Source organism: Paramisgurnus dabryanus, chromosome 21, assembly GCF_030506205.2.
Source record: "Paramisgurnus dabryanus chromosome 21, PD_genome_1.1, whole genome shotgun sequence".
Lineage (NCBI taxonomy): Eukaryota > Metazoa > Chordata > Actinopteri > Cypriniformes > Cobitidae > Paramisgurnus > Paramisgurnus dabryanus.
Genome location: NC_133357.1, coordinates 31359964 through 31367998, shown reverse-complemented (window position 1 = coordinate 31367998; position 8035 = coordinate 31359964). Strand labels below are relative to the sequence as shown.

Genomic DNA, 8035 nt, shown 5'->3' with positions numbered 1-8035 from the left:
TATATATAAATATTAATCTCTCCCTAGGGTTTTTTGTCCTTCTAGGAGTTTTTCCCACCGGGTTTTCTGCTAGGGGGGTTTTTTAGTCCCAGGGAGAGTCAGCCAACTTTGGCTTAACTTAGCACTTTACTGTATACGTTACATTATTAATACGCTCGCTTACACGGTTTATCCATAGCCGCTTTATTCTACTTCTTATACTATGTATTGATTTTCAGTGTTCTCCTCTACATCTACTCATGTAAAGCTGCTTTGCAACAATTAACAATTGTGAAAAGCGCTATATTAATAAAATTGAATTGAATTGAATTGAAAAAAGTCCCTTGGAACCAAGCTCTAAACCCCACAGGAAGTCGGGCATTTGGAATTTTCGCTGTGATTGCTGTGCAAATTTTGCCATTTCCAGGCTTCGTACTTAAACAAACTCCTCCAAGAGATTTAATCAGATCAACATCATATTTGGTCTGTGTCATATTTGGCCTTTGCGATGTTAAATTGTGGAGCTTTTGACTTTTTGTTTAAGGGCGTGTCCGTGGCGGCCTGGCAAAATGTGATGTTTCGCCATGAAACAGGAAGATGTTGTAATTCAGGCATACATTGTCCGATCTGCACCTGACTTCACACGTTTGATAAGGGTCCTGGCCTGAGCACATCAAAATGGCATAATTCAGTAACAGTCATAGCGCCACCTAGAGGCAGCAGGAAATACCATGTTTTACGCTGTGACTTACTGCTCTTAGAGATTTAACTATATCAACATCATATTTCATCAGTCCAATCTCAAGACCTTGTGTGATGATAGATAGCGACGACCTTGACTTTTCGTTAAAGGGTGTGTCTGTGGCGGCCTCGCAAAGTATCGCTAAATTAATCGCATTTTTGACAGCTTAAATACGCTCAAAAAGTCATGAAACGTTGCACACATGTCAAATGTGGCAATTTTATTTATTTGAAGTAGGCTTCAGAACTGGGGGTATAAAAATGGCTCTATGGCGCCACCTACAAAAATTCAAGAGAGCAGCCCCCTCGCTAAGTTAAATGTACAGATACGAAATGCAGGAGGATCATGTATCACTCCAAGACCTACAAAAAAGTATCTTGGAGCCTGTTTGAAGGAGTGGGATTGGGCACGGTTGGTTGGGCTCCGTGCTCCTCTTGCTTTGGTCATTTAAAAACTGGTAATTGCTTGCATTTTGATATGCATTCTGATGGACTTTTTACTGACATTATGATTAATAAGCAGCAAATATGTGAATATGTAAAAAAACAGATGCTGTAAGTAATAAGGATAAACAACAACTGAAATATCGGCGTGGAGTAAATAAGCAGCGTCAGCGTCCAGACATGCTGTTCACCTGTTTGGTATGGCTTTTACTGCTGCTAATATTTGGATCACTTGTCCTAAGGATTCCACAAAACGAGCCTGAATGTCTTCCGTGCCACACGCCATACTTGAACAACTTTGGATATGGTCGTTTTACCATCTACTTTTCTCTCCTGACGTTTGGAAATGCACGCGCAATGGGCGGGCGCACCAAAGCGGAGCTGGGTAGTAGGAAAAAAGATATGAGGCGTGCAATAATGTACCTCTCCTTTCTGGTCCTGTTAGCGGGAGATATCCAGCTTAATCCCGGCCCAGCCGCTGATTGTACACCGCAGGTCCATGCTACCGGCGTGGGGCTGGGTCTCGGTGTGGAGGCGGAGCGGGGAGCGGGAGCCTCTGCATCGGAGCTAGTACGTCATTTGCGGTGGCTGGCGGACCCTGAGGTGGCTGGCGGAGTTTCATTGGGAGATAGTTGCGGATGCTTTGTGCGGACGAGTGATCGGGCGCTGATACCGGAGGGAGTGGATCCTTGTGCCCGATTCGACCAAGCTGCGGCGGGGGCTTTGCCCGCGAATGACCCGGCGGATTGCTGGGGTGACCTGGCCCAGAGTTGCGGCCATCCTTCCACGAGTTCTTCTGTCGATGAGGCGGAGGATTTAAAAGCACTGTGCGCGCAAGGATCCAAAAGCGCTCCTAAACGTAAGACTAACCGTAAGACTGACTATATTAAGAGTACAGTCAAGCGAATGAACAGGGACATTATTGACAATATAAAGACTTTGCAGTCACAAGCAATAATAAAGCAGAGACAATATTTATTTTTTCAGACAGTAAATCATGCGAAAATAATCTGAGATCCTACAGTAAAGCCCAAAGGTATTCTGGGAGGGCATTTAAATATTAGAAGCCTGTATCCAAAATGTGATGAAATTAGAATTCTGCTAACTGGTTCCAATCTTGATTACTTGTGCATAGGTGAAACATGGATGCATGCTAAAATCCCCACCTCAATGATAGATGTGCCGGGATATACATGCTATAGAAAGGACAGGGTTACAGGTAGAGGAGGAGGAGTTTTGGTTTACATTAAAGACTCCTTTAAGACCAAGGAAGTCCAATTAGATGAATCCATCTCAATTGAAAGTTTATGTGTAAAGCTGTTTCTATCCCCACGCATGATGTTTAATATCCTTGTGGTGTATAATCCACCATCTAGTTGCTCACAAACTTTTTATCACAATTTAGAAAAAATTCTTAAATCTTTTAAATTGAACAGTGAGGTGCTTATTTATGGAGATATTAATGTTAACTGGTTAAATAAATCCAGTAGGAAACAACTTAAAGAATTAACATCAAAATATGACTTTCATCAATTTGTAAATAAACCCACTCGTCTGACAAAAACATCACAGACAGCAATAGATTTAGCTTTCTCAAATAAGCCGGAAAGAGTTTTAAAAACATACAATCTGGTGTGTGGCTTATCAGATCACAACATGATATTAATCTCTAGAAAACTTTCAAAAAAACGTTTAAATGAACATAAATATGACCAAAAGGCAACTCAGTTAATAATTCCCCGCAAGGATCTTGTTAAATTTGAGAATGAGTTAGCAAATACTACTTGGGATGAAGTCTCACAACATAATCAAGTGAATATGTGTTGTGATATATTTACTTCTATAATGGGTAACATTTTAAATAAATTCTTAAAACAATGTAGAAGGCCACAAAGAAAGATACAGCTTCCATGGGTAAGCGATGCAGTACGACAGTTAATTAAAAAAAGAGATTTTGCCCTAAAAACCTATCTTAAAACTAGATATGACACAGATCTTATGTTATTTAAAGGTCTACGAAATCAAGTAATAAAAGAATTGCGCAATTTAAAATCAAATTATTATATGACAATTCTGACTGAAGCTATACACTGTAACAAATTGCTGTAGTTTCTACAGCAAAATTTTACAGGAAATTCCTGTTTTAACATTTTACAAGATTTTAGTGTAGTTCACAATGCATTATGGGTAAAAGAAAGTATTACAGCTGTTAACAGTATATTTTCATTTAAACTGTAATTGAATTTACAGGCAGAAGGTGTTGCCACTGTATATCATATGTTTTTACAAAAATTAATTGTGAAATGGCATCATGGGATTGCGTGGGTGTATTTACGTTTGAAATGGACATGAACACTAAAGAGTCATCATTCAAAATTGTTGGTAAGTTCACGTAAATCATTCAAATATAGTACAGTATTAAACTAATATAGTACTATTATGGTTATTTAAATAGTGATATTTAGTATGCGACCGTATACCAGATATTATTAACATAACAGATGTTAATAATTTGTATTTCACAACAGCGTGTCATTAAGACATGTAGCAAAATATAAAATTAAATTCTTTACATTATTTTAAATGTTACATTTGGTAGTTATGTGTCATTAACTTTATAACGTGTCAGATGTTTGTTTCAGGCATGAGCGAGGCAGCAAAAAGCGCGAGGGGTCTCGTAACGGCTGGACTGCAAGGTGGTGAGACTAATCTTCGAACTTAAAGGTAAAAAACATTGTACATGCTGTGCATTTTATCATGGATGCGTGCTAAAGTGTTTTTAGACCATTGCTGTTAATTAAACGCGACACTGAATTGCTTGTTAAAGAAAACTACGTTATAAACGTGTACGTTATTTGCTGCCAGTTTAAAAAATAAGATATGGTTGGATATCGTGCAAATTTTTAGTTTATTTCGCCAGCTTATACTCCTTACTAAGGGCATGTCAACATGTTTAACATAATACCCGCGTTATATCTGAGTTGAATGTGCAGCAGTTTTGAATTCAGGCGCAAGGCAGCAAAGAGTGTCACGCCATACGGGTCAACTTCAGGGTGGTGAGACTAAAGAAGCACCAACAGAAACATCATTCAGGACGTTTTATTTTTGCATACGGCTGTAGTTTGTTGCCATTTTGTTAAAGTATTTCGGATTGCTGTTAAATGAACATGACATTTAAACGGAATTGCTTGTGAAAGAAAACGAACGTAAGGTTACACGATAAATGCGTATTTGCTCTCATCTTAGAAAATATGTTAACATGGTTGGATGCTGCGATTTTCTATTCTAGTTTATTTCGTCAGTTTATTTTCCTTACTGTAGTGTTTAACATATTAATTGTGTAATACTTAAGTTAATGTGAAGCAATTTGATGCCTGTTATTTCGACCAGAAATATTTTATAACATTAGCCAACATAGTCAGATGTAATTAATTTTCCAGTTTGAAGTTCACTTTTTACAAGTAAGTATAGGTGCTTGCAATGTTGTTTTAAATGTGAAATTTGGTTAAGTTGGAGTGTAATTAAGTTTAACATTGTTTTTCAGGCACGAGACAGCAGAGATTGCAACTCTAACCTGATAGGACTGGTGGTGTGAGACAAATGAGAAAAGGTGAAAAACCCACTGTGTACACTGCCCTTTTTCATGGATGGATGCTATACTTCACTGTTGACTTTGCTATTTTATAAAGTATTTTTAGACATTTTTCCACTGCAAGTTGTGTCAGCATGAGAGCAATACTATTATAGGCTTTACTCAGCATATGAAAGTACACAGTAATCTTCGTAACTTGTTCCTTTACATGTGGAGTACCTGAATGCTCCCGTGCATTCAAAAAATTTCAGCGTTCAAGTCTCATTTAAACGGAGACCTAAGAGGGTATCGTAGAAGTGTCAGATTTGACCAAACAGGCACCACATTGACTTGACAAATTTAAGTTTGTCATTTCACATGTACAAGTCTAAAGGACTTTATTGGACATTTAAAAGAACACGCCCAGATTTTGGGAATTTAGCTTATTCACCGTATCCCCCAGAGTTAGATAAGTCCATACATACCTTTCTCATCTCTGTGCGTGCTGTAACTCTGTCTGACAAGTATATTGTATACTGTTAAAAGATAGTTGTGTCTCATATCACCTTGTTATTTGTACACGGTGTGACTATACAAATCACAACACATAAATAGGAAAATGTTTGCGTTATTTTGTCACTTATTAGGAGCATTATACTAGCTGGAGCCATTCACTTCCAGTCTTTCTGCTAAGCTTAGCTAGCGGGGGCTGCGTCAAACAGAGTTACAGCACGCATGAAGATGAGAAAGGTATGTATGGACCTATCTAACTCTGGGGGATACGGTGAATGAGCTAAATTCCCAAAATCTGGGCGTGTTCCTTGAAAAGACCATATAGATGAAGGCAGGGAGATAAAATGCCCTTTTAAGAGCTGTGAGAGGACATTTAGTGTTAACTTCACATTTGCTTCTCATGTCTCAAGAATACATAAAAACAACAATGTTTTGAAATCTGTTGTATTTGTTCAATAAATGTTGAATGTTATATTTTCTCTTACATTTTATATTTCTTGTTTTCAAGATTATTTTTAGGTGAAATCCTCAATGCAACTCAGTGGATGCTGAGTATGGACGGTCAGGTGGTTGTGAATCCACACCCCAACCTTGTGGCTGGATTTGCAGCTTTGTTCGCATCATACTACAACTTCAACCTGGTTTACCAGAGGAAGGCATCCTCCACACTTGAATTTGTTCAAAGGTAATTATATTCACATAGGTAGCTATTTGTTTTATAGCAGTGTTTCTCAACCAGGGGGATGGGACCCCCCAAGTAGGCCTTAAGACTTTTAAATGACAGTTATTCAAAATACAACAAAACAAGCATGATAAGCTAAAACAATCAAAAATCAAGAGATTTCTTATTGTTTGGATGTTTTTGTAACAAATTTACATTGTGTAGACATGCCAAGCTCTAGTACAGGGGTGCCCAACCCTGCTCCTGGAGGGCTACCATCCTGCAGACTTCAGTTCCAACCCAGCTCCAACACCAATACCTGTCTGTAATTATTAAGCAACCCTGAACACCTTGATTAACTGCTTCAGCTGTGTTTGATTGGGGTTGGAGCTAAAATCTGCAGAATGGTAGCCCTCCAGGAACAGGGTTGGGCACCCCTGCTCTAGTATATTTTATTTGGTAGAAATTAGGCTTTTGACATTGTTTTGGACAATAGGTTGAAAAGAAAAAAGGTTGACGATCCACTTTTTTTAAATGTGTACTTTCCTGGTGTATGTATTTATAGATAAATATGGTAACATAAGGTTCTTACTTTAGAGTATGAACAGGTTAATTAAAAGAGACCATTCTTGTCCTCAGATAATCAAAACAGTGCTGTGGCTGCGTTTGTAATTTTTGTTGGTGAAAAAACAGGAAATATGCTGTCTAAAATGTAAGCCTTTTAATACTAACTTCTTCACAATTTTTGTTTAATTCTTTCTTACTGCATTTCATCACGTAACGTAACGTTATGTGGGCACTCTGTAGATGTGTTTTTTCCTGCATTATACTTTTTTCATTTGAAAAAGAAAATTATATATACACACACACACCAGGAAAGTACCCATGCTACCATATGATATTTAAGTGTTTATATGTACATTTGTATGTAAATGTACATATATGTATATGTATATTCTAAAATTTATTTTTGTTTGTTCTTTGTGCAGATGTTTTGTTGGAATCACACCTACCACTGGCATCAAGACAGCATCAAGAGGCAAAAAAGTGGAAACGCCTCTGAGAAGAGAAACAACACCATCAACCCTTATGTGTGTACTCTTTTCAGAAAATTTTTGGACTTTAAATGGTTACGCATGTAAGTTCTTGTTCATGTATTAAGACCAAAACATGTTTTAAATAGGCCAGTTCTGTGATTGAACACTTGTGTTTCTAGACATACAAGTTCCCTGCTGAAAAAAACAGCATACCAGCAAGACCAGCATATGTTGTGTTTTGGTGCTGGTTTGCTAGTGAACACCAGCTAAACCAGCATCAGCACCAGCATTAGCACCAGCTAAACCAGCACCAAACCAGCATTAGCTCCAGCTAAACCAGCATTAGCACCAGTATACCATGCTGGTCATACCAGCATATGTTGTGTTTTGGTGCTGGTATGCTGGTGACCACCAGCTAAACCAGCATAGACCAGCATAATTCCCATGCTGGTCCATGCTGGTTTGATGCTGTTTTTTTCAGCAGGGTTGTTATGTTCTAACACAGATTCAACAAGATCTTAAATGTAACACAAACCGTGTTTAGATGTTTTATAGATGCCATTGTTTTAGAATATTTAGGATTGAGTGGAATAGTTGCTGAAACAACATCATTTTTTTTTAAAGTACTTTGCTGTCAGTTTTAATAAATTTTGTTCTTGAAGCACCTTTGACTTTGGTTGCATTATTCTGTAAATTACATTTAATTCAGTTTTCATTCTCATGTATTTACAGGAATAGATTTGGTAAATATATTACAGTCTAATAATGTAGTAAAAATTCTTTACAGCATTTAAATGTAAAACTATTACAATATCATCTTGGGTTTTGGGGAATTTACAGGATTTTATTGGCAACTCTAGTTGCCAACTATATACTGTAATTTATTGGAATTACAAAAAAATACTGTAACTCATAATACAAGTATAATTCATTATAACTGTAAAATAAACAACAAAGTACTGTATTTTACAAACAACAATTAGCTGTAAATTGCTTTACAGTATAATGCTGCAGTCCATTTTACAGCAATTAATATTTTTTTTACAGAACTTTATTGGCAACTTTTTTGCCAGCTAAATCCTGTAAATT

At 37.3% G+C, this 8035-nt stretch overlaps 1 long non-coding RNA gene across 1 annotated transcript; it reads left to right on the top strand.

The window, feature by feature from the left end:
• Nucleotides 1-3303: 3303 nt before the first annotated feature.
• Nucleotides 3304-7552, top strand: LOC135776141 (uncharacterized). The gene is made up of 5 exons (XR_010544066.2): nt 3304-3546; nt 3807-3888; nt 4709-4774; nt 5757-5933; nt 6899-7552. It is a non-coding gene; the product is annotated as an uncharacterized lncRNA (long non-coding RNA).
• Nucleotides 7553-8035: the final 483 nt, after the last annotated feature.